Raw genomic sequence first — 22339 nt, forward strand, 5'->3', positions numbered from 1 at the left:
ACATCCTGAAAGAACATGGGCTGGAGAGGGAAGCTCTGGGAAGAGGAAGCATCTTGGCCAAGACCTACAGAAGTGTTGGGAGTATCTGGGAGAAGAAAGAAGAGCTGTGCCAGGCACGTGTGGAGGTCTAGAGAGAAGAGAGACTACAGAACATTCTAGAAACTATAACATCATAGGTCAGTATAGCTAGGGTGCAAAGTGTGAGATGTCACTGAGTGGCAGAGGACAAAGGTGGGAAAGTTAGCATGGATCAGACTGTTCCTTTATTCATGGGATCAATGAGCACAGAGGAGGTAGGAACCTTCTCTCTGTGATGTACTGTATGTGATGATTGGGCCAAAGTGGTGTACGAGACACATAGTCTCCACCCATATGGAGCTTACAGTCTAGAGGGAAAGAAAAGAATAAACACAAGAAATACTATCAAAATGTGCTGGAGGCTACCAATGAAACTCATCAGAGCAGAGACAAAGAAACCACAGAGGCAGGAAAACCTTGATGTGGAGTCAATGTGAGACCCAAGGATGGACAAGTGGAGTCAATGTGAGACCCAAGGATGGACAAGTGCCAGCCATGGGAAAAGCAGGTGGAGAGGATCCAAACAGAGGGGACAGGACGTGCAAACCTCCTGGGGCAGGAAAGAGCTTGGCCTGTCCAAGGGCTGATGGGGCGATGAGTGTGAAAACACAGCGAGTGGAGGAAGACTATCAGTTAGGATGGGTTCAGTTGTAAGCAACAGAAAGCCTTGCGATTACGGGTTGGATTCTGCCATTTAGTCATGTCTTTGAGGACCTGCTCCCCCATCTGCCCCACCCCCCAGCACTGACAGTGTCTCGCCTCATGGTGTCCAGAACCATATCCTCATCCAGCATCTGGAAAGCAGGAAGGGTGTCATGGAGGCATCACCTCCATGTGCAAATCCCTTATGAGGGCATCCCATCTTTCCTACAAGCTGCCAGTAGACATTTCTTTAAGTCCCAAGGCACAGAACCAATCATACACCTGCCATGAAACCAATCACTGGCAACAGAATCATGGCATTACGATCAGCTCGGACCCAAGGCACAGAACCAATCACACACCCGGCTGTGAACACCAATCACTGGCAACGGAATCATGGCATTACCATGATCAGCTCAGATTCACCATAATCACCTCCTGGCGTGGAGGCGGAGTTAAGGGCTCATCTTCCCCGAAAATATCCCCACCACGTTCATGAAAACTCCCCTCTACCTGAACATAATCAGGCTTCTGCTGCAATGGAAGATGGGAGAAAAGAGGAAATGGCTGTTGGGAGCACAAAGAAATCCAGAAGAGAGTGCAAAGCTGAGGCTGGATAATCCCATGGATGGGCCAGATCATACAGAGCCTCATAAGGCACAGCAAGGAGTTAGGATTTTATTCATTATCCTTAAAACCACTGAAGGGTTTTAAGCAGAGGAGTAACATGAAACAATCTATGTTTTTAAAATGCCATGTTAAGGGAAGGACAGGAAGCAAACGGGGAAGTAGAGAGACCAATGAGGAGGCTACTGTCCCAGGTCAGGAGGGAACATGGTGGCCTGGACTGACGGGTGGTAGGGGAGAAGGAGAGATGGGTGTAAATTCGAGACCCATGCAGGAGGTACCCTGGCTGGACTCGATAGGATGGGAGATGGGAGTTGAGAGCCAGGAGAAATCAGGGATGACACCCATGTTTCTGGCCTTGCAAACTGGTGGATGCCATTTAATGAGATAGAGGAAGACTGAGGGAGAAAAAGATTTGGGAAAAGAAATCAAGAATTTGGGTTGTTGGGGGATTCTTTTTACATATATACGTTTGCAATACCTGTAGGACATCTGAATGAAAAAGTCAAGCACACGGATGGAATTGCAAGCCCAGAGCTCAAGAGAGAAATCTGGAAGTCATCTGTTATAGACGGTATTTAGCGCCTGGTAAGAAGTGTGCTCACCTGGCGAGAACAGATAGCACAGAAGCAAGGACAGAGAAGAAGGTCCGGGGTCAACACTGGGGACATCCAATATCTAGACAAGAGTAAAGGAGGAACCAGCACAAGACGGTGGGAAGGGAGCCAGGAGAGGGCAGTGTCCGGAGCCTGGAAAAAGTGTCTCCAAGCAGAAAAGCGTGCTAAATGGTGTTGAGAAGCCAAGACGAGCCAAGTGTCCACGGGACCGGGCCACGTGAAAGCTACAGATGACCTGCCCAAGCTGGAGGCTGGGTGGGGACAGAGGCCAGACTGAAGCGGGCAGCAGAGTGACAGGGAGGTAAGGGAGCTGGGCCCAGTGGGCCGACAGCTCTGCTCAGTAGCTGTGCTCACGAAGGCAGGCTTGCAGACGGGGGAGGAGAGATGAGGGTGCTCCCTCCGAGGTCCTCCCTGAGCTCTGCCTAGAGATACTGAGCTCGGCCTGAGGGTGTAGGGGTGAGCAGGGAGGTCCAAAGTGAGAGAAGGTAAGAAAGGGAGCCTTGGGGAGCAGCAAGGCAGTCTACGAGAAAAACAGCATCCGGTAAGAAAATCTTACAAGGCCATGAACTGAACTCTGATTTTCAGGGGTGTGTTTTCCCTCCACGGCCTCAGGGGACGTAGCACTGAGTGGGGGATCAATCGGGAAAGTGGCATAGGGTCCATCATTAAAGAGAAACGGGTACATTGCTGTCGGAATCCCTGGCAACCATCTCCAAAAGGGGGGTGTGGGGCCATGTTTTGGCGAGCCAGACAGCATTTCCCCAAGGGCTTACATACAATTTCTGAGACATTTCATCTTCATTTCTGAGGAATCTGTAATTGGCACTAGTTCTTCAGCTCGAACATAAAGTTTTCCTGTCCCTAAAGCCTCTCTGTCAAGTATTTAATGACCTGTAAACCACTTACATAAACTAAAAGAGCTCCAATTTTAAGGAGCCGAGCAGCAAATCCTTCTGTAAAGTGACTTTTTTTTTTCCCCTTTGGTAATGCAAATGGCCTTGACCTAGTGGGTTTTCCTAAAGAGGGGCGCACTTGCATTCCTGGAGCTCTGCAGTCAGAGCCAGCACAGGTGGTGTGTACAGACATCTTTTATTTCCTAGGACATTGACACGCATCTGCTCAAATTAATTACTCTTCCAAGATCTCTCTCCTGACTCATCTGATGGGAACATGAGTTCCTGTGCAGGCAAACACAGATGAGGAGGGGGAGCTCGAAGGGGGGCCCAGGACAGGACCGTGCAACTCAGCAAAGCAGAAATACCAGCATTTCGCTGGAACCAAAAACGTTTGTGTCTGAGCATCAATCCAGAGCCAAGCAAATGCCAGGGCCACCGGGACAGACAGGGGAGAGCTGTGTGTGACTATCTAGACCTAGGGAAGCTTCTGAGAAGAGGTGGAAGTAGAAGGGAGGGGCAGAAGAGAGCAGGGGTGCACCCTGAGCTATCTGGGGTTCACCCTTCCAACACGCTGTTGGGTTGACCAGATGAGAACTCTGGCTACGATGAGAAGACATGAGGAGGAGGAGGAGGAGTGGACTTGTTTAGGGAAGGCAGCTGTAGGATGGCTGGTGATGGATTGCCCCCACTGCCAAGCAGGCACATGCTCATGCCCAGGCCCACCTGCCAGAGGCCAGCTGTCGGCTTGGGAAGAGGGGCAAGAGAGCCCAGTCCCCAGAGAGGGCCAGGTCCTCCTACGTGGGGCGACTTGTCTCTGTTTCCCCCTCCAGACCAGAAGGAAGCACGATAAAAAGCCAGACCTCTTGTGATTTAACCACCGAACACGCCGCCTCTTGGCAATAACCATCTCTGCTTGGGACTATCTCAAGCCTCAGATCAGGATCAGCTTCCAGAAAGCCAAGGAAGAGAAGGAGCTGAGGACTAGTTAAGGCAAGACCCTTCAAAGTTCCTTAACCTCTCAACATCTTCATTTAAGCAGTCTGTAAAATAAAGATGGTAGTATCCATCTTAGGGGGCTGCTGAGAGAATCAACAGTGGGTATAAATCCCTTAGCAGGTGCTTGGCATTAATAAGTGCTCCCACAAATGAAGGCTAGATAGAGCCCGGAGAAAGAGACCCTGTGGCATAGGCTGCCTCCAAAGGGCCTAAGATCCCACTGACATGGGTCACTCACTCATGCATGAGTCACTGTAAGGTCAGATTGGACGTTCCCAAGAAGAGACCGAAATCCAAATCAAGGGAAGGAACAAAGCATATCTATGCATCTACTTATCACTCTACAATTGCACTGAGACCCAATTACATTTCAGGCCCTATGCACAGCCTAGAGATACAGCAGTGAGGGAGGCATCAGACCAGCAGCAGGTGGCTGGACATCAGGGTGCAGGGAATAAACACTAAGAATTCACCTGGGGCCACAGACCCAGGCCACCAGGCTGATACACACAGCTAAGTGTTTGTTCTAGCTAGGATGGCAGAGCCTGCAAGAGGATTTCATTCTAGTGCCCTGGGAAAGACCGAGTGGAGGCCATGAGGAAATGTCCTACCCAGGCAGAACTCAAGAAATGGGGTGCTAGGGCCTGTAGGGAAGAGCAGGTCAGCTGAGAGGAAGCACAGGCAGGGTAAGGGGCAGGCACTGGGGTAGAAGTGAAAACACTAAAGAGAAAGAAGAGCCAATGGGAATGAATCCTTCATGGATGAAAAGGGCACTGAGATCTCCAGGCCCCAGACCTTGACCTTCAGCACAGGCATGTCCTTGAACTGGCAAGATACATCGGTAAGAAAGACTAGGGTCCCAGGGCTGACTCTGCCCCTCCTTGGCTTAGTGACCCTGTGACCCCTACCTCCCTCTCTGGCCTCCAGGGTTTCGGTAGAATGACCTTTAAGGCCCCTTCCTGTTCTGGCCTTCTGAAAGTGAGGGAGAGAGAAGCCTTTACATGTGAAAATGCCACAGCTGCCCAGACAGGGCTGTGTATGGATCCCTCCGGCCCTTTTGGCTATCAATACCTTTTAAATATATATTAAAAGAGACAAATGCGCTCTGCCCTGCTGAGGACAGCCATTATTGCGGACAGAGGGGCAAGGCAGGCAGGGGGTAGTGAGAGGCCCAAGGGGGTCCTCCTTGGGAAGGGTCATGTTTTGTTTTCTGAGTTCCCCCAGCAGGCACAGAGTGCAACAGGAAATGCTCCCAAAGCTAAAGGGTCCAAGGCTCAGTGCCTTTGTGCATTTTCCAAACATTCTGAGCTCTGTCCTCCAGCAGCTTCACCTTATTCAAGAGGCTCCACAGAATGAAACCAACACAGAGGATGTTCCAGCGGCCAGGCCCACAGGAGTTCCTGAGACTGTATCTTGGGCCAAATGTAGAAGTTTCCAACCTGTCAAAGCCACCCAAGACAGGCCTTCACCATTTAGAACGTGGCCAGGGTAGGATTTTGACCTCTGCTAGGAAGAGGCCGATAGCCTGTAAGCTCTGTTGTTTGGCCTGGGCAATGAGTTAAAATGACATAGTACAATGGCTCTCCCAGACCTGGGCACTTGATAAAAATGCAAATTTCCTGACCCTTTACTGAATCAGAAACTCTGGGGGTGGGACCCAGCAATCTGTGTTTTCACCAGCTCGCCACATGATGCAGATGCCTGGTGAAGCTTGAGAATCACTGAGGTAGTGTAACCAGACAGGGTCATTCTTGGGCCCAATACAAGCTGTTTTAATAAATACTGCCTTCCACTTGGCTTGCTTGTTACATTTATGTTACCAGCCAGCCGGGTGCTATACTGCATCTGATTTTGGTAACCCCTGGCAGAGAAGGTAGTTCCAAACTGAGCAAAAGCTCTTGATGACCAAATGCCCATGGATGGATGAGAAGGTAAACAAAATGTGGTATGCACACACAATGGATTATTATTCAGCTTTTAAAAAGGTAGCGCTTGGGGCGCCTGGGTGGCTCAGTCAGTTAAGTGTCTGACTTCAGCTCAAGTCATGATCTCACAGCTTGTGAACTCGAGCCCCATGTCAGGCTCTGTGCTGACAGCTCAGAGCCTGGAGCCTGTTTCAGATTCTGTGTCTCCCTCTCTCTCTGCCCCTCCCTCACTTGTTCATTTTCTCTCTCTCTCTCTCTCAAATATAAATAAAAACATTAAAAAAAAAGTGGAGCTTGAAGACATTATGCTAAGTGAAATAAGCCAGATACAAAAGGACAAATATTTGGGGCACCTGGGTGGCTCAGTTGGTTAAGCATCCAACTTGAACTCAGGTCATGATCTCCCAGGTGGTGGGTTCCTGCTCCACATTGGACTCTGTGTTGACAGCTCAGAGCCCAGAGCCTGCTTCAGATTCTGTGTCTCCTTCTCCCTCTGCCCCTCCCCTGCTTATGCTCTATCTCTCAAAAATAAATGAATGTTTAAGAGAAAAAAATAAACAAAAAACAAAAGGACAAATATTATATGGTTCTACTTCTATAAGGTAGCTAGAGTAGTCAAATTTACAGAGACAAAGAGAAGAATGGTGACTCCAGGGGCTGGGGAAGGAAGGAATGGAGAGTTAGTATTTAATGGATATTGAGTTTCAGGCTGTAATGTTGAATAAGTTCTGGAAATGGATGGTGGTGATTGACTGCACAGTAGTACCTCTCTGAATCCTCTGCCCATATCTCCCCCTTACTTCCAGAATAAAGTCTTTTCTTTTTCTGATTTTTTATATTGTGGTAAGAAACTCCAGGCTCAGAGCCTGGAGCCTGTTTCAGAGTCTGTATCTCCCTCTCTCTCTGACCCTCCCCTGCTCACGCTGTCTCTCTCTCTCCTAGAAATAAAAATATTAAAAAAAAAAAAAGAAACACGTATCATAAAATCTACCATCTTAACCATTTTAGGCACACAGTTCAGCAGTGTTAAGTATATTTACATTGTTGTGAAATGGATCTCCAGAACTTTTCTTTTGCAGAAGCGAAACTCTATATCCATTAAACAACTTCCTTTTGTCTCTTCTCCCCAGCTCTGTGTAACCACCATTCTACTTTGTATACCTATGAACTTGACAATATACCTCATATGCGTGAAATCAAACCATATTTATCCTTTCGTGAGTGACTTATTTCATTTAGCATAATGTCCTCAAGGTTCATTCATGTTGTAGCCTGTGACAGAATTTCCTTCCTTTTGTAAGGCTGAGTAATATTCCATTCTATGTATATGCTACATTTTGTTTATCCACCCATCCATCACTAGTCATGTGGGTTGTTTCTATCTCTTGGGTATTGTGAATAATGCTGCTATGAACATGGGTGTGCAGATATTTCTTCATATCCTGCTTTCAATTATTTTTGGATATATACCCAGAAGTGGGATTGCTAGATCATATAGTAATTCCACTTTTAATTTTCTGACGAGTCACATTACTGTTTTCCACAGTGGTCCACCAAAGGTGCACAGCTCTATAACCCTGTTGACACTTATTATTTCTTTCTTTCTATTTTTTTTTTTAATAGTAGCCTTCCCAATGAGTGAGAAGTGATATCTCACTGTGGTTTTGATTTGCACTTCTGACAATTAATGATATCAAGCATCTTTTCATATGCTTATTGGCCCTTTATTTATCTTGGAGAAATGCTTGTTCAAGTGTTTTGCCGGTTTTTCAACCAGGTTGATTTTTGTTGTTGTTGAGTCAATACATAGTCCCCACCTTCTTAATGTGAAACCCAAGGCCCTTCCAGAATTGGCCCAGCCAACCTTTCATCTTGTCTCTGATTATCCCCTACACCACGGTTCTCAACTGGGGGCAACTCTGCATGCAGATGTCTGGCAAGTCTAGAGACATATTTGATTGTCACAACTTGGAGGCTATAAGGCTTGGATATGACTGGCATCTAGCGGGCAGTGATCAAAGATGCTGCTTAGTACCCTACAATGCCAGGTGGCCCCCATAACAAAGAATTATCTGACCCAAAATGTTGAGAATGTGGTCCTGCACTATTCCCTGATACCAAACTCTTCCATTCATTATTCCAAACACTTTGCCCTTGGCTTACACCCTTAACTCCTGAAATGCCTCTGAGGCCACCCCACCGACTGAATCCTGCAGACCCCACTCCTGCTGTGAAGCTTTCCTCACTTGTCTAGCTCACAGTAACTCTCTGCCCTCTAAAAACCTACTCAAGATGAGCCAGTAAAGACATGTATTATGCTTGCTGCCTCCTCCTCCCAGTGAAACCCTCTCCCCTTCTGTGTTTGCACATAGTGGGTGCCAGACATGTACTTACTCATCAGTTGCTGGGCAGTAAGAAAGAGAGCTCACTGGCAGGGTGGTTGCCTCACCCTAACACTCCAACACCAAGAACACCATACTCTAAGAAGCTTCTGCCCCTACAGACCCCAAATCCAGGCATTGCAAAACCTGAGCACAGAAGCATGCAGAGAGCCCCACCTAAGCTATTTCACCTCCCTCTGGATTCTGAGTGTCCCCAAGAGCAGGCCAAGTCTAGCCACAACACAGCAGAAATGACTGCTCTGGACATCTGTCTTGTTACCTCCAGCCACCCGCCCTCTTGGGTCCGCATGCCCATGGTGTGCGTGCCGAAGCTCACAATCCAGGGTGATAAATTGAATTTGTGAATACGATTTAGCAAACCCGGGAGCCAAGTGACTGCCAGCGGTTTTCGTACAGAGCCCTGCAGGGTGGGAACAATTACGCCACATCAGTTCGGAATTAGAAAGATCTCTTAATAATGCAGCCAATTGCTCCAGTGGCGGCATCCTTGTCCAACAAGGCCATGCTCCACCCACTCAGTGGGAAAGGCAGCTCACCAACCCCCGGCTGCCTGCTGCCTCCCCACGAAAACACAGCCTGCACCGCAGCTAACCAGTACCTGGCCCAGTAATCCAGCAGGGCTCAAGACAGCCCAACACCAGGCGTACCTTCCTCGCAAGCAGGACCTAGGATGAACGTGCTGGGCCAGAACTTCAATCCTGAGCAGCTCCTGACTCGCTCAGTACACAAGTCACCGTCTCGAGCACCTTAACATACCCACCCCGACCTGGAACCCCATTCTAGAGAGATCAAGATAATAACTCCCCGTGTCTCATGTGGTGCTAAGCGATTCACCGATGCCATCCTATTAGATGTCATTATCCCTATTTTGGGTGTCAGAGACTTTAAGTAATGTCTCCCGGGTGACACAGGCAATAAATGGCAGGGCTAGGATTCAAATCTCGAGCCATCCGATCCAAAGCCGAGTTGTTCTCCCCGTGCGACATTCTAAGAATCCTTTTTCCATAGCAAAATGGCTCCGCAGTTCCCTCCAACCACTCACACCCCGCCCCATGCTGCCTTCCCCAGGGGCCTCTCACCCCTGATTGTCAGTGTCATTACATTAGGCTTCTTTTCACCCAGCTCCCATTATATCATCTCAGCCCGGCATTGTAAAGCAGCCCCATCATAAACATCAGCTTGATTATAAGCAGAGACCGGTGCCTCTAATAAATAAGCATGCGTAATGTATACAGAGGGAGAAAGAGACACCTCTATATTTTCAGATTTGTAAAGACAAATCGCCTCGATTGTTTAATCAATAAAAATGCCTCTCTAACTCCTACTGTTATTACAAAGCAATTTCAGACAGAGTGAAGAAGAAGCATCGCATCTGTATTCCTGTCAGGACAGACAGGGTCTGATTAGGCCAACAGATGAAGGATCAGACCCATCACCCATCCACGGAAGGTCTCTGTCTGCCTCCCCTCCCCCACTGCCATGCCCGGGGAAGAGGAACGAGCAGGTGTCTTGACTTCAACTGCACATCAGGTGTGGGGAAGGCCAAAGCACAGAGAGACTCAGCTCATCAGGTATCCCTGGGGACAAATACTCTACAAGTCAGAAGAAGACTAGTCTTGCCCGTGTGGGGCAGAAGGAGGGGCCACTGAAAGACGAGGGCACTTGTCCTAAATGTCTTCACTGTCATCTCTAACTTCCCATCCTTCCAACCGTGACCAAGTGCACTCTCCTTCTCAGAGTGAGCAAACTCCTCCTCCCTGACCTTCCTGCTCCCTGTCTCCCAGTCTCTACTCCTCGCCATGGCCCCTGGTTCTTTACCTGAAACAAACGTGTGACGACAGAAGGATGGTCACGACCTCACAGAAAGTTTGTCACTGACTCACCCAATGTCTACATGAGAAAGTTTAAACTCTTCTCTCTAAATAATGGCTCTTCCTGAATCGGTCTTGTCTTCTTCCAGACTCACCCCCTTCTCTCCTCCAGCCCGTACATCTTCCTTCTGGCTGCTCCAAACTCTTGGCAGTTTCCTGAAGACTCTGTGCCCCTCCCCCTGTGCACATTCTGATCCCTCCCCCGAAATGCCATTCCCCAGGTCCTCTCTTGGCAAACTCCTACTCACTCATCAGGACACACTCACGTGACCTCCTCTAAGGTCCTTCCATGCCCCCTGCCTTACATCTTGCCCCAGAGCCCCTCCTCCACCTCTTGCACACAGCGCTATTGCTGCACTCAGCACATGGCGCCTATGTGTTGGCTGACCTGCTGCTATGCACCAATGACTTGCAAAATGTGTATCTCTAGTCTTTACCTCTGTCCTGAACTCGAGACTCCTTTGTCAGCTGCCTCCTTGCCAAATGCTCTTATGCCTCATGGGCTTTTCCAAAACATTACTCCAAACTCTCAGCTCCCAAACTTGTTCTCCCCTACGTTCCCCCCCTCTTAGAAAATAGCGTCATAATCCAACCAGATGCTTGAGCCAACACTCAATCACCCTGAATTCCTCTCTTTTTCCCTCGTGTTCCGTATCCAAACAGAAGACCTGATAATCCCATCTCAAAAACAGATCTAGTATAAAAGAAACTCAGTAGAGGAAGGATAGTCTTTTTAAGACATGGTTCTGAGGGGCGCCTGGGTGGCTCAGTTGGTTAAGCGCCCAACTTCAGCTCAGGTCGTGATCTTGTGGTTCATGGGTTTAAGCCCTGTGTCAGGCTCTGTGCTGACAGCTGGAGCCTGGAGCCTGCTTCGGATTCTGCATCTCTCTCTCTTTGCCCCTCCCCGGCTCATGCTCTGTGTCTCTCTCTCTGTCAAAAATAAACATTAAAATTTTTTAAAAAACTGGTTCTGAAACACCTGGATATCCATTTGCAAGCACACACACACCCACACACCAAAAAAAAAAAACAAAAACCAAAAACACCTCACCACCTTAACCCATACCATACTCTCACTATATATAAAACTAGTTCAAAATGGATCATGGACCAAATCAAAAAAAATCTAAAATCATAAAATTTCTAGAAGAAAATTTAGGAGGAAATATTTGTGACCTTGTATTAGGCAATGAGTACTTAGATATAATACCAAACTACAATCCATAAAAGAAAAAAATTGACAAATTAGACTTTATCAAATTAAGAATTTCTGCTCTTCAAAAGGCGCTGTTTAAGAGATATAAAAAGAATTCAAAAGAGTTGAAAGCAGAGTATCAACGAGGTATTTTTACGCCCAATTTTATAGAGGGATTATTCACAATAATTATAAAGTATAAGCAATCCAAATGTCCCCTGACATTTGGATGAAGAATGGTATATGTATACAGTGGAGTATTATTAAGCCTTTAAAAAGAAGGAAAATCTGTCCCATGCTATCACGTGGATTATATACCTTGAGGACACAGTATTAAGTGAAATAAGCCAGTCACAAAAGGACAGATACAATATGATACCACTTAAGAAGAAGCCAAATTCAGAGAGTCAGAAAGAATGGTCATGGCCAGGGGCTGGGGGCATAGGAAGTAGAGAGCTGTTACTTAATGGGTGTAAGATCTCAGTTGTGAAAGATGAAAGGAGTTCTAGAGATTGGTTACACAACAACGTACATGTATTTAATATTTTGGTACTATACATGTAAAAAGTTACAATACTAAATTTGTGTTATTTTTACTACAATAAAAAAATAGAAACTACAAAATCTGGGCCATCAGGATAAGAGTCTCATAAAGGCTTCCGAACTCATCCTCTGAATGATAACAGAGGAGTGGTCTGTGATAAAAGAATTACATAGGTTTTAGTCTTTGTTCTATTTTCGTAAATATCCTTGGGTCTTGTGGAGTTAACAGAAAGCGAGAGACAGCAAGTATGGGGAGAGCGGGAACAGACATGCCACAGACTGGGAGAAAACATGTGCAAACCACATCTCTGATAAAGAACTTCTATCCAGAATATATACAGAACTCTCAAAACTCAATAAGAAAACTAACAAGCAATACAAAAGACGTACAAAAGACTTAAACACTTCACCCAAGAAGATAGAAGGGCTGCAAATAAACAAATGAAAAGATACTTACATCATTAGTCCCTGGGGACAAGCTAATTAAAACCACAGTGAGATATCGCTAAATATCCATTAGAATAGAGAAAGATATTTTTTTAATTAAAAAAATTTTTTAAAAAGGACAACTGAGGGGCACCTGGGTGGCTCAGTCGGTTAAGTGTCCGACTTCGGCTCAGGTCACGATCTCACGGTTCATGGGTTCGAGCCCTGCGTCGGGCTCTGTGCTGACAGCTAGCTCCAGGAAACAGCCTGGAGCCTGTTTCCGATTCTGTGTCTCCCTCTCTCTCTCTGGCCCTCTCCTGCTCATGCTGTCTCTCTCTCAGAAATAAATAAAATATTTTTTTTTAAAAAAAGGACAACTAAGTGGCTAAGTTGGTTCAGTGTATGACTTTAGATATCGGCTCAAGTAATGATCTCCTGGTTTGTGAGATCAAGCCCCATGTCAGGCTCCTGCTTGGGATTCTCTCTCTCCCTGTCTCACTCTGCCCCTCCATGTCTTGCACTCCCCAGCTCTCTTTCTCTCTCTCTCAAAAATAAACAAACTTAATAAAAAAAAAAAAAAGAACAATACCAAGTGTTGGTGAGGATTCAGAACCTTTAGAACCCTCATACATGGCTAGCGGGGATGCAAAACAGCACAGCCACTCTGGAAGACAGGTCAGCAGCTTCCGCCAAAGTCAAACACGCACTCACTGGATAGTGCAGGTTTCCACTCCTTGGTGCTGACCCAGGTGAAATGAAAACTTACATTCACATAAGAATCTGTCCACAATGGTTTACAGCAACTCTATTTGAAACTGCCAAAAATGAAAAGCGGCCCAAATGTCCTTCAAGTGGCGAAGGAATAAACCAGTACTTGTACAGAATGGAATACTACCCCCGCAGTAAAAAGGAGCGAACTAACTATTCATTTATGAGCAGTGTGGCTGACTCTCAAATTCATCAGGCTAAGTGAAGGACTGCATTGTGCTCAGATTCCAGAAGCCACACAGTATGATTCCATTTACCTGACTTTTTAGAAGTGGCAAACCCATGGGGACAAAATCAGATAACTGGCTGGCAGGGGTGGGGGGGGAGGGGCTGAGTGTGGGCACAGGGGGATCTGCAGGGTGACTGGAAACGTTCCACATCTTGAGTGGCAGTGGTCACATGATGCGGGCATTTGTCAAAATCCACAGAACCCCACACTACATGGTGAATTTTAGTGCATGTCAAGTGTGCCTTAATAAACAAAAAACAAAAAGCAAAAAAGGAAGCACACATATCCGAATCCTGCCCGAAAGGCATCTGTTGCTACCAGGGCCGCCCTGTGACCAAGCCACCGTCAGCTCTCAGCTGGCCTGCCACTCAGTCGCTTCGTAACTTTTCCTCCCGTATAACTTTATTCTTAAAGAGCAGCCAGAATTACTTTCAAATATAAATCAGATTATGTCAGTCCCTGCTTCAAACTCCCGTCTTCTTTCATTTGAGAGCAACATCCAAAATTCCTTCCAGGTCCCCAAGGCCACGCCTGGAGCTTTGGCCTTGCCATGCACCCTCCCCCGCATCTGCCACGAGCCAGCCCCTCTGGCCATCTTTCTCTTTCTCGAGGACAGCCGAATTCCCCCTCACCTGGAAGGCTCTGCCCTGACCTCTGTGTGGAGGGCTCCTTCTGACCTTCTAGGTCTAAGAGTAAAACTGTCACCTCCTGGGAAATGTGCTCCGTGAGTTTCCCCTACATGCCATCATGCCAGCCTTGTCCTCTGCAGAATCCTCGGTGCCAGGGTAGGGCCTAGTATACAGGAGGTGCTTCACAAATGCTGTTTGAACTTCCTGCGGTCTTCAGGAAAGAGTCTGCTTTCCGGGGCACTCACCTTGGGGTGGGACGCACCTCAGACACAGGGAAGGCACAGCGCTGCCTGCGGGATGTCCCACCCCTTGGCCCCACTCTGGGTGGAGCAGCTAACCCAGAACTTGCAACGACCAGCGAGTGGCAGAGCCAGGGCTCAAACCCAGCCGCTTGGGAGCTATTGGCGTTAGCAACCCTGTCCACCATTCGCTCTGAGTGCCTGTGGAGTTGGGCCACCCAACAGAGGGAGGAATACATTTCAGGGCAGTGGAGGGGGGTTCCAGCCCCTCCCCCACCCTGCTGGGCAGCTCCGAAATGATTCTTGGGTTCCAGAGTCTGATTCTACCAGGTTGTACTAAGGGCCAAGCATGTGTATGACACTGCACAAGGCAGCTCGTGTACAGAAGGAAGGGAAGATGGTCAACAGCGGCTCACTGGGTGCCTGGTTTTGCTGTGTTGTCTCCTTAATACTCATGACAACCCCGTGCAGTCAGCACCCTCACTTTTATGTGACCCCGGAGAGGGCGTGCCCACCGTAAGGGGCGGAGCCTTCTGGGATCCAAGTCTCCAGCTGGTTCCAACGCCTGCCTGCGGGCAGCTCTAACACCCTCCTCTCTCTGGCTTCTTGGAGGCCTTTAATCCAGCACGTTCTCAGCCCAAGAGTGGAGGCACAGACCAGAGAGCCCCAGAGGACTGTGGACTGTACCCACCTGGGCCCCTCCATGTTCTAATTTCCTGTGGGTATAGACTCCCAGCGGAGACCAGCTTTGACCAGCTGTCCCTGCCCTGGGGAAGGCAACCGCGCCCTTCTATTTCCCTGCCCCCAGCCGTGTTTCTTTCCTTCTCCCGTCGGCCCCGTGTCTCTCCCTTTGTCTGCCTGTCTGATTCTTTGTCTCATACACGCGCATGCACGCATATGCACGCTGCACCCCCTTCTCCAACTCACTTCCTTCAGCTGTTTGGCTCACTCTGCCAAAAGGACAGGATCCTGACAGATCAAGGCTCTGGAAAACCTGCTGCAGGGCATCAAGGGGATCGAAAGGATGTCTGGGCTGCGGCTGTGGTTCCCAGGGCCAGAGGCAAGGAGTCCATGCGCTGCACTGGGGCTCGTGGCTGCTGGGTCCTGCTCAGCACCCCCAATCCTCATTAAGCCCTCAGCACCTTTACCCTGGTGGGCCGCGCTGCACACCTGGCCGCCAGCGGGGAGAGGCGCTGTCCAGCAGCTGCTTTGGGCCAGCATAGCTGCAGCCCAGAGGTAAAGCTGCAGAGGGCTGGAGAGAGAACAGCTCGGACTGGCATAATTTCACGTCTGGCCTTTGGTAGCCGACAGGTGAAACGACTCTCTGATCCCCTAGCTATCTAAATTAGTTGCATTTTATGATTCCCCTGTCTGGCAGGAAATATCCCATTAAATCTTAATGATCTGCCTTCCAAGAAGGTCCCCAGGTCCCCCTGTCCCCTTCATGGATACCTAGCCCCAGAAGAGCCGAGTGGGACACTGGGGGGGAAAGGGGAAGATGAACACCCAAGATATGGGGCCTGCAGTGGGCTCCCATCCCGTTTTCATTGGGCAGCGGTCTTCAGAAGCTGAAGGAAGAAGGTGCTTCTAAACCAAGAGATCTCTGTCATCCCGTTCTGTGCTTTCCACAGGACTTCCCCTCCCACACTCCTCCGAGGCCACCGCCCACTCGCCTACCCAGAAACCCACTTGGCTCCCCTCCATCTCAGGCGTTTGCTTAATGGTTCAACTCCTCCACAAGCTACAGAATTCAGGACAGAACTGTACCCCGCCCCGCTTCTCCATGTGCACAGCTGAGGCTGGGACAGGAATCTCTCTTGGAAAGAAAGGTGCCACGTGACCTTCAGATGATTCATATATTAACTACCTGGATAAACAGTTTCTCCTATATTCTCATTATCACCTCTCTTGCTGAAGCTACAGCGCAGTATTTCTCTTTTATATCCAGGGAGGAAGATGCTTCTGGTGACTCCTGGGGAGAGGAGGAAAATGACGAGGGAAGGAGAGGGCCAGCTTAGGAGAAGAGGGAGCAGACTCCTCCCAGCTCCCCACCCCAACATGGGCATGCCCAGTGGGAGCTCTCTGGTAACATCTTAAGCAGAAGGTCACTGGAACCGAAGAGCAGCCAACCTTGTCCCTGGCCCAGCAGAGACTGGTAGTCACAGAGGGGCTTTGGGAACACAGGCTCACGACGACCCATCCAGCTCCAACAGCTCCTTGCATGACCTTGGCCAGTCACCATTTGGGCCTGCCTCTCCAGAGACACTGCCACTTGCCCCTGGCCACCATGGCTGTCCATGATCACCAGAGCTATTAGCAAGGTTCTTCTTCATCGACCTTGAATTAAACCCTACTCATTCTTGGCTGGACCCTTCCCTTCCTCTTCTCTCTCATCTCCCATTACTTTTGGCCTCTACCTGCTCAGGTCAAGAGAAAGCCAAGCATAGGTATGTGATCTTTCCCTACATCCTCCACCATCCCTGGCCACCACTCTCCTCAAGTCAAGAGCCCCTGCCTCTCCATATTCCCATCCCCCTCACCTGGGAGGGGGGGCAGAAAGGGAGGCCCTGGTCCTCCTGAGGTCCAGCCTCTCCTAGCAGGGAAGACAAATTTATCACCAACTTCTATTACTGCAACCCATTTTAAAGTTATTATTATGGATTCTTAAGATGTCAACAATGAGGAATCCTATTGTCCCACTAATTAATTCAGCAATCGCCCTGAAATAATAGGAGTTGTAATTATAATTCCAAACTCACCCCTCGACCACTGGAATCAACTAATTAAACAACAATTAGCCAGCACCAGGCTTTCATGGGGAAGATGGACCATTCCTTTTTATAGCTACAATTAGGCAACACATTCAATAATCAGAATGATATACAAATTCTCTCAGGAGCCCAGTAAATTATGGCCACAGTCGCCTCCTAGAAAACAAAAGGGGCTGTATCTTCCAGTGGTGGCTGAATGCCGTCTGGACCCCCTTTGAGCCAGTCTGCTCAGGGTCCCCCTCAATAGCTTTCTGTTGATCCATTCATCAGCACAAGGGGAGGGCGGAGGGTGCCGGATGCCCACATCGGGTTCTGCCGGCATCCGTAGCGGTACCAAGCAGGAAGTCAGAGAGGCTGGTGGTTTCTGGAGGGGAAATGGGCAGAGGATCAGCTAAGAGCAGGTGTGGTACATACAGTCGTACCTGGGTCAGTGTGTGAGGCACGGGCCCCAAACACACTCACACTCTGTCTCTCACAAGCACACCTCATTCAGAAGACCCTTGGTATCTCCTGCAAAAACATGGTGGTGAGGAAGGAGGGCTCTGAGGATGGTGCGAAGACCCACACACCGGAAGGAAGTGGTGCACACGGGTTCCACTAGGAGCCGCTGAATCAGGTGTGAAACCTAAATCAGGCAGTGGCTGGGCCAAGAGAGGGGAGGGGTGGTGTGAGACAACAAATAGAAAGACCCCTCGGCCCGCCACAGGCAGAGCAGAAGACTTACTACGCTTCAGCCTTCGCCAAAAATACTCATGTCCTCAAAAGGAGCGAGCAAACGATCCCGGCACAAATGTGCACAACTGAATCTTCTCAGCTAGTTCAGCTGAGGGATAGGAGGTAGGTCAGGGTCCTCTGAAGGCTACTGGGAACAGCCCTCATGCACCCCGAAGACTAATGGGAACAGCCCTCGTGTGCCCCTTCCTAGAACTCACAGAAGGCAAAGTGGGGGGTACTCAAAAAAGCACAGAAGAGCTTCAAGTGAAGGGATTTCTTTGCAGAAGATGTTGGAAACCCCTGGATGGCAGGGACCCCTTCCCTGTCACTCAGTGTGGACCTGGGCACACGAGAGGTGCTCAACAAATATGGACTGAACAGAGATACCTCGTTCTGGGGCACCCCTCTGCTCAGTGGGCAATGTGGGGAGACACAGAAGAAAGAGCTCCCTCCCTGGAGACTGACCAGTGGGGTGCTTCAGCCAAGAAAGAGCAAAGGATGCTTTCAGTTTGTCATTCATTCATTCAAACCCATTTATTAGGTATCTACTGCGTGCCGGCCCCAGGGCTTCAATAAGAGCAAGACAGGCCTAAACCCTGTCCAGACAAAACATACAGTCAGTCCTAGGGAAGCGGGACAGGCCAACAGCCAAGAGGAGCAAGAAACGCAGTGATGGGGAGGTGGGGGGCATTAGAGCCTTCCCGAAGGAGAGAGACAAGAAGAATGCAGAGGAGTAAGTCAGGTGCCTCCACTTCCTCATCTGTGAAATGGGAGTAATAAGAATACCTGCCTCATAGGACTGTGCTAAGAATCCAATGAGGAAAAAAAAAGAAAGAATTAAATGAAAAAAATCTGCATACGGTGCTCCAACAGGCCCTGGTGCAGAGTACGCACTGCTCCAGCGTTTGCTACTGTCATTATTATTATTACCACGCCGCCATCATCCTGTCCTTGAGAGAACACTATAACCACGGTGGTCCGTCCTGCCCAGAGATTCCATCTTGGATAAGTGCTCCCTGCTCTGTTCCCTGCCCATTCTGGCATAAACACACAGCGTGGCTTGTTGCCCAATGCACCCACCACGCACAGAGCCCCCACCACACCCTGGCACATGTTGGGGTGCGCTGTGACTAGGGAAGTGGTTCCTACGATAAGGCTGCAGAGAAGGCGCGTGACAGAGAACTAAATCTCACATCGGGCAGTCTGTCCTGGAGGCTCTGTGCTTGGTCCCAGAGGTGAGAGGATGTGCCAGGAGACGCTCTCAGGGCTGTGATGCCCCCCATCCCTGAGCCAGTGGAGGGGAGTCAGCAGGAGACCCAAGGCGTTGCCTTCAGCCACACATCAGCCACCTTCTGTCCAGGCCTCTAAGGCACGGAAGAGCCGGAGTGAGAGCAAAGGCTTAGCTGTCGGTCCAGGCCACCCCTACACAGAAGGGGCTGGCAGCGGGTCCTGAACCCCGAGCCCTGGACCCCTGTGACCAGGACCATGGCCTGCTTTGGGGCAAGTGCAGCCGTACCTGGCCCCCCTGCCCACTCCAGTTCTGCTCTCTTATATACCAGCTCCCAACCATCTGAGTCCCCAGTGCTCCAGTTCCCACTTTCCGTCCTCACATCCCGACCTCCTCCTCCCCCCACCTCGGGACACAAGATTTGAGCTGACATCAGAGAACGTGCGAGCTTGAGCTGAAGGTCGCTGAGCGGAGGCCCCAGGGTCCTCAGCAGCTGTGGGGTAGCACGGGCGAGCGGCGGGGCCCAGACTAATTCACTGAGTCCCCTGTTTTCTGCTCACCTTCTCCATGGCAGCAAATTGCCAAGGTCCTTGTCATCATGCCCCAGCTCTTAGAAACCATAAAGAGCCTGATTGAGCACCCTCAGAAACACGTTCAAGGGGAAATTCTCACACACGCGAGTACTGATTTATCCCCTGATGACAATGGCAGGATTAGCTTTATTGATCAAGCATCAGCATCCACAACAAACATTTATGGGGCTCTCACTCTGAGCAAACTGCCTGACTCGCAGCTCAAGCTGGCTCCTGAGGGGCCCATACCGAGGGAGCAAAGCCAACCAGGCTCATGGCCTTGGGGTGAGGTCCACAAGAGGTCAGACTACTTTGTCTTTTTTGTTTTTTTTTTTAAATGCAAGCTGTCATTTTATTATTATTTTTTTTTTACAAATAGTTTATTGTCAAATTAGTTTCCACATAACACTCAGTGCTCATCCCCACAAGTGTCCTCCTCCATGCCCATCCCCCCCCCCCCCCACATCCATCAGTCCTCAGTTTTTGTCAGCATTCAAGAGTCTCTCATGGTTTGCCTCTCTCCCTTTCCCCCACCATTTCCGCCCTTCTTCTCCCCCTTGTTCCTCCGTCAAGTTCCTCCTAATCCTCCTATACGTGCAAACATATGATATTTGTCCTTCTCTGCCTGACTTATTTCGCTCAGCATAACACCCTCAAGGTCCATCCATGTTGCTACACATGGCCAGATTTCATTCTTTCTCAGTGCCATGGAGTATTCCATGGTATAGATAAACCACAGCTTCTTGATCCATTCATCCGTTGGTGGACACTTAGGCTCTTTCCATGTTTTAGCTATTGTGGAGAGTGCTGCTATGAACATTGGGGTACATGTGCTCCTATGCCTCAGCATTTCTGTATCCCTTGGGTAAATTCCTAGCAGTGCTATTGCTGGGCCATAGGGGAGTTCTATTGTTAATTTTTTGAGGAACCTCCATACTGTTTTCCAGAGGGGCTGCACCAGTTTACATTCCCACCAACAGTGTAGGAGGGTGCCCGTTTCTCCACATCCTCGCCAGCATCTCGTGTTCTCCGATTTGCTCATTTTAGCCACGAGGTCAGACTACTTTGAATACACTTAATACCTCCAACATTAAGATGCTGTGATTTTATTTTATTATTTTTTTAAATTTTTTATGTTTAATTTACTTTCGAGAGCAAGAGAGACAGAGCACAAATGGGGGAAGGGCAGAGAGAGAGGGAAACACAGAACCTGAAACAGCCTCCAGGCTCTGAGCTGTCAGCACAGAGCCCAATGCAGGGCCCGAACTCACGAACTGCAAGATCATGACCTGAGCCAAAGTCAGACGTTTAACCGACTGAGAGCCCAGGCGCCCCAAGATGCTGTGATTTTATGACACCAGAGCCTAGAACTGTATTCGATCAGTAAGATATCATAGAGTGAGGGAAAGAAGGAAGGGATGGATGAGTAAATACTGTATTGTCTTGCTTTTCTCGCTTCTTGCAGAGTATTTAATGGCCTTGCTTGGGTCATTTCATTGCTAATTTCTATCTCAATCAGAAGCAGAGGGAGGGAGCTGGAGGAAGCGTAAAGGAGAGAGACACACAAATCAATCAGTGCTGTTCCCTTTGGCAGTTCGGGAAAGGTTTTGTGGAAAAGAGGATGACCACTGGGCTACAGCAGAGTGGGAATTATCTGTGGATGGTATTTACGCAGGATTTCTGGCACGAATGGCCATCCTGCTTCCACTCTGCCTGGAAAACTTCCCAAGAAAGGCGATGCTTTAGGAGAGGATGCAAGGGGGGGACGGAGGAGGCGCCTCCGTCAGCAGGGCCAGGCAAGTCCTCCCAGACACAGCCAGCGACAAGGACTGCGGCTCCCGCTCTGCCTGCCATGCGCCTACTGAGTTACAGGGGATTTGATAGAAGGCGCCTGACTTTCTCCCCGATGCACTACTCCATCCCTTGCCTGATTCAGACCTGAATTCTTGCAGGCAAAGGCAACCAGGCATGTTGTAGAAGGGATCCCTCCACTGACGTCCTGCTAATTCGGAGGGAGCAGGGCTCTGTGGCAAAGGAAGGAAGGACCAAGCAGACTGCCCCTCCCCCACCAGAAAAGTGTAAAGTGCCAGGTCATCTCACAGACTCCAGGGTTTTCCCCCCGGGACACCATGCCCTGGACAGGGCCCCGGATGGGGCGCAGGGTGTTGGGACACATCAACAACGGGACTGGCTAGGGAGGGAGGGGAGAAAAGGGACGGGATGTTGAGTGAGGCCCGAGGGATGATCGGCGGCCAGGACCCGGGAGCACTGGTCCTGGTTACGATAGGAGGAGTACAGATCACAGCTCAGAGGGAAGAAAAGCACTGGACTTGACCCCAGGGGTCTCTGCTCCTCACTAGTGTGACACGTCCGAGGGCCCTGCCTTGCTAAAACTCACAATGCTTCAGCAGGATGAAGGGATAAGAACTAGGGTCGCGTGGGCTGCAGAAAGCAGGAGACCCTACCCGGGGGAGAGGACAGTGCTGTGCACCTGCTGCGGGCGGCACCAGCCCAGGGTGCGGAGCGCCCCACTGCGGACTGTCCCCAACAGGCCTTTGGCCACTGCACACCTTCTGACCCCGAGAAAACTGGTAAATGTGCTCTGTCGAAACAATGGAGCAAGCCAAAATAGAAGAAAATGTGAGATCCTAGACATAAGGAACATATGCAGAAAGGCAAAGGGAATTCCTGGGACCAGAGAGGGGGAAAGGCCCAGGATAACAGCCCTGCTGGAGGCCTAAGGGCAAGTGTTGAGGCGAAGCCACCAAGGAGCAGGTTGGAGCTAACGGAGGAGACTGACCTACAGGAAAATCATTTTTTTTTTTTTTACGTTTCTTTAATTATTTTGAGACAAAAAGAGAAAGAGCACGAGTGGGGGGAAGAGACAGATGGAGAGAGCGAGAGCGAGAGCGAGAGCGAGAGAGAGAGAATCCTAAGCAGCCTCTGTGCTGCCAGCACAGAGACCGATGGG

General features: G+C 49.4%; 1 protein-coding gene across 3 annotated transcripts in view; it reads right to left on the minus strand.

Moving 5' to 3' along the window:
* The window catches only part of GRIK4 (glutamate ionotropic receptor kainate type subunit 4), a 344847-nt gene extending 334689 nt beyond the window's left edge, over positions 1 to 10158 (minus strand). For all 3 annotated transcript variants that reach the window (XM_077776706.1, XM_077776713.1, XM_077776720.1), the window contains exon 1: positions 10002 to 10158. The gene's annotated coding sequence lies outside the window, so the exon portion shown is untranslated. The remainder of the gene's footprint in view (positions 1 to 10001) is intronic.
* Between the last annotated feature and the right edge of the window lie 12181 nt (positions 10159 to 22339).

Source organism: Crocuta crocuta, unplaced genomic scaffold, assembly GCF_008692635.1.
Source record: "Crocuta crocuta isolate KB4526 unplaced genomic scaffold, BGI_CrCroc_1.0 scaffold271, whole genome shotgun sequence".
Classification (NCBI taxonomy): Eukaryota; Metazoa; Chordata; class Mammalia; order Carnivora; family Hyaenidae; genus Crocuta; species Crocuta crocuta.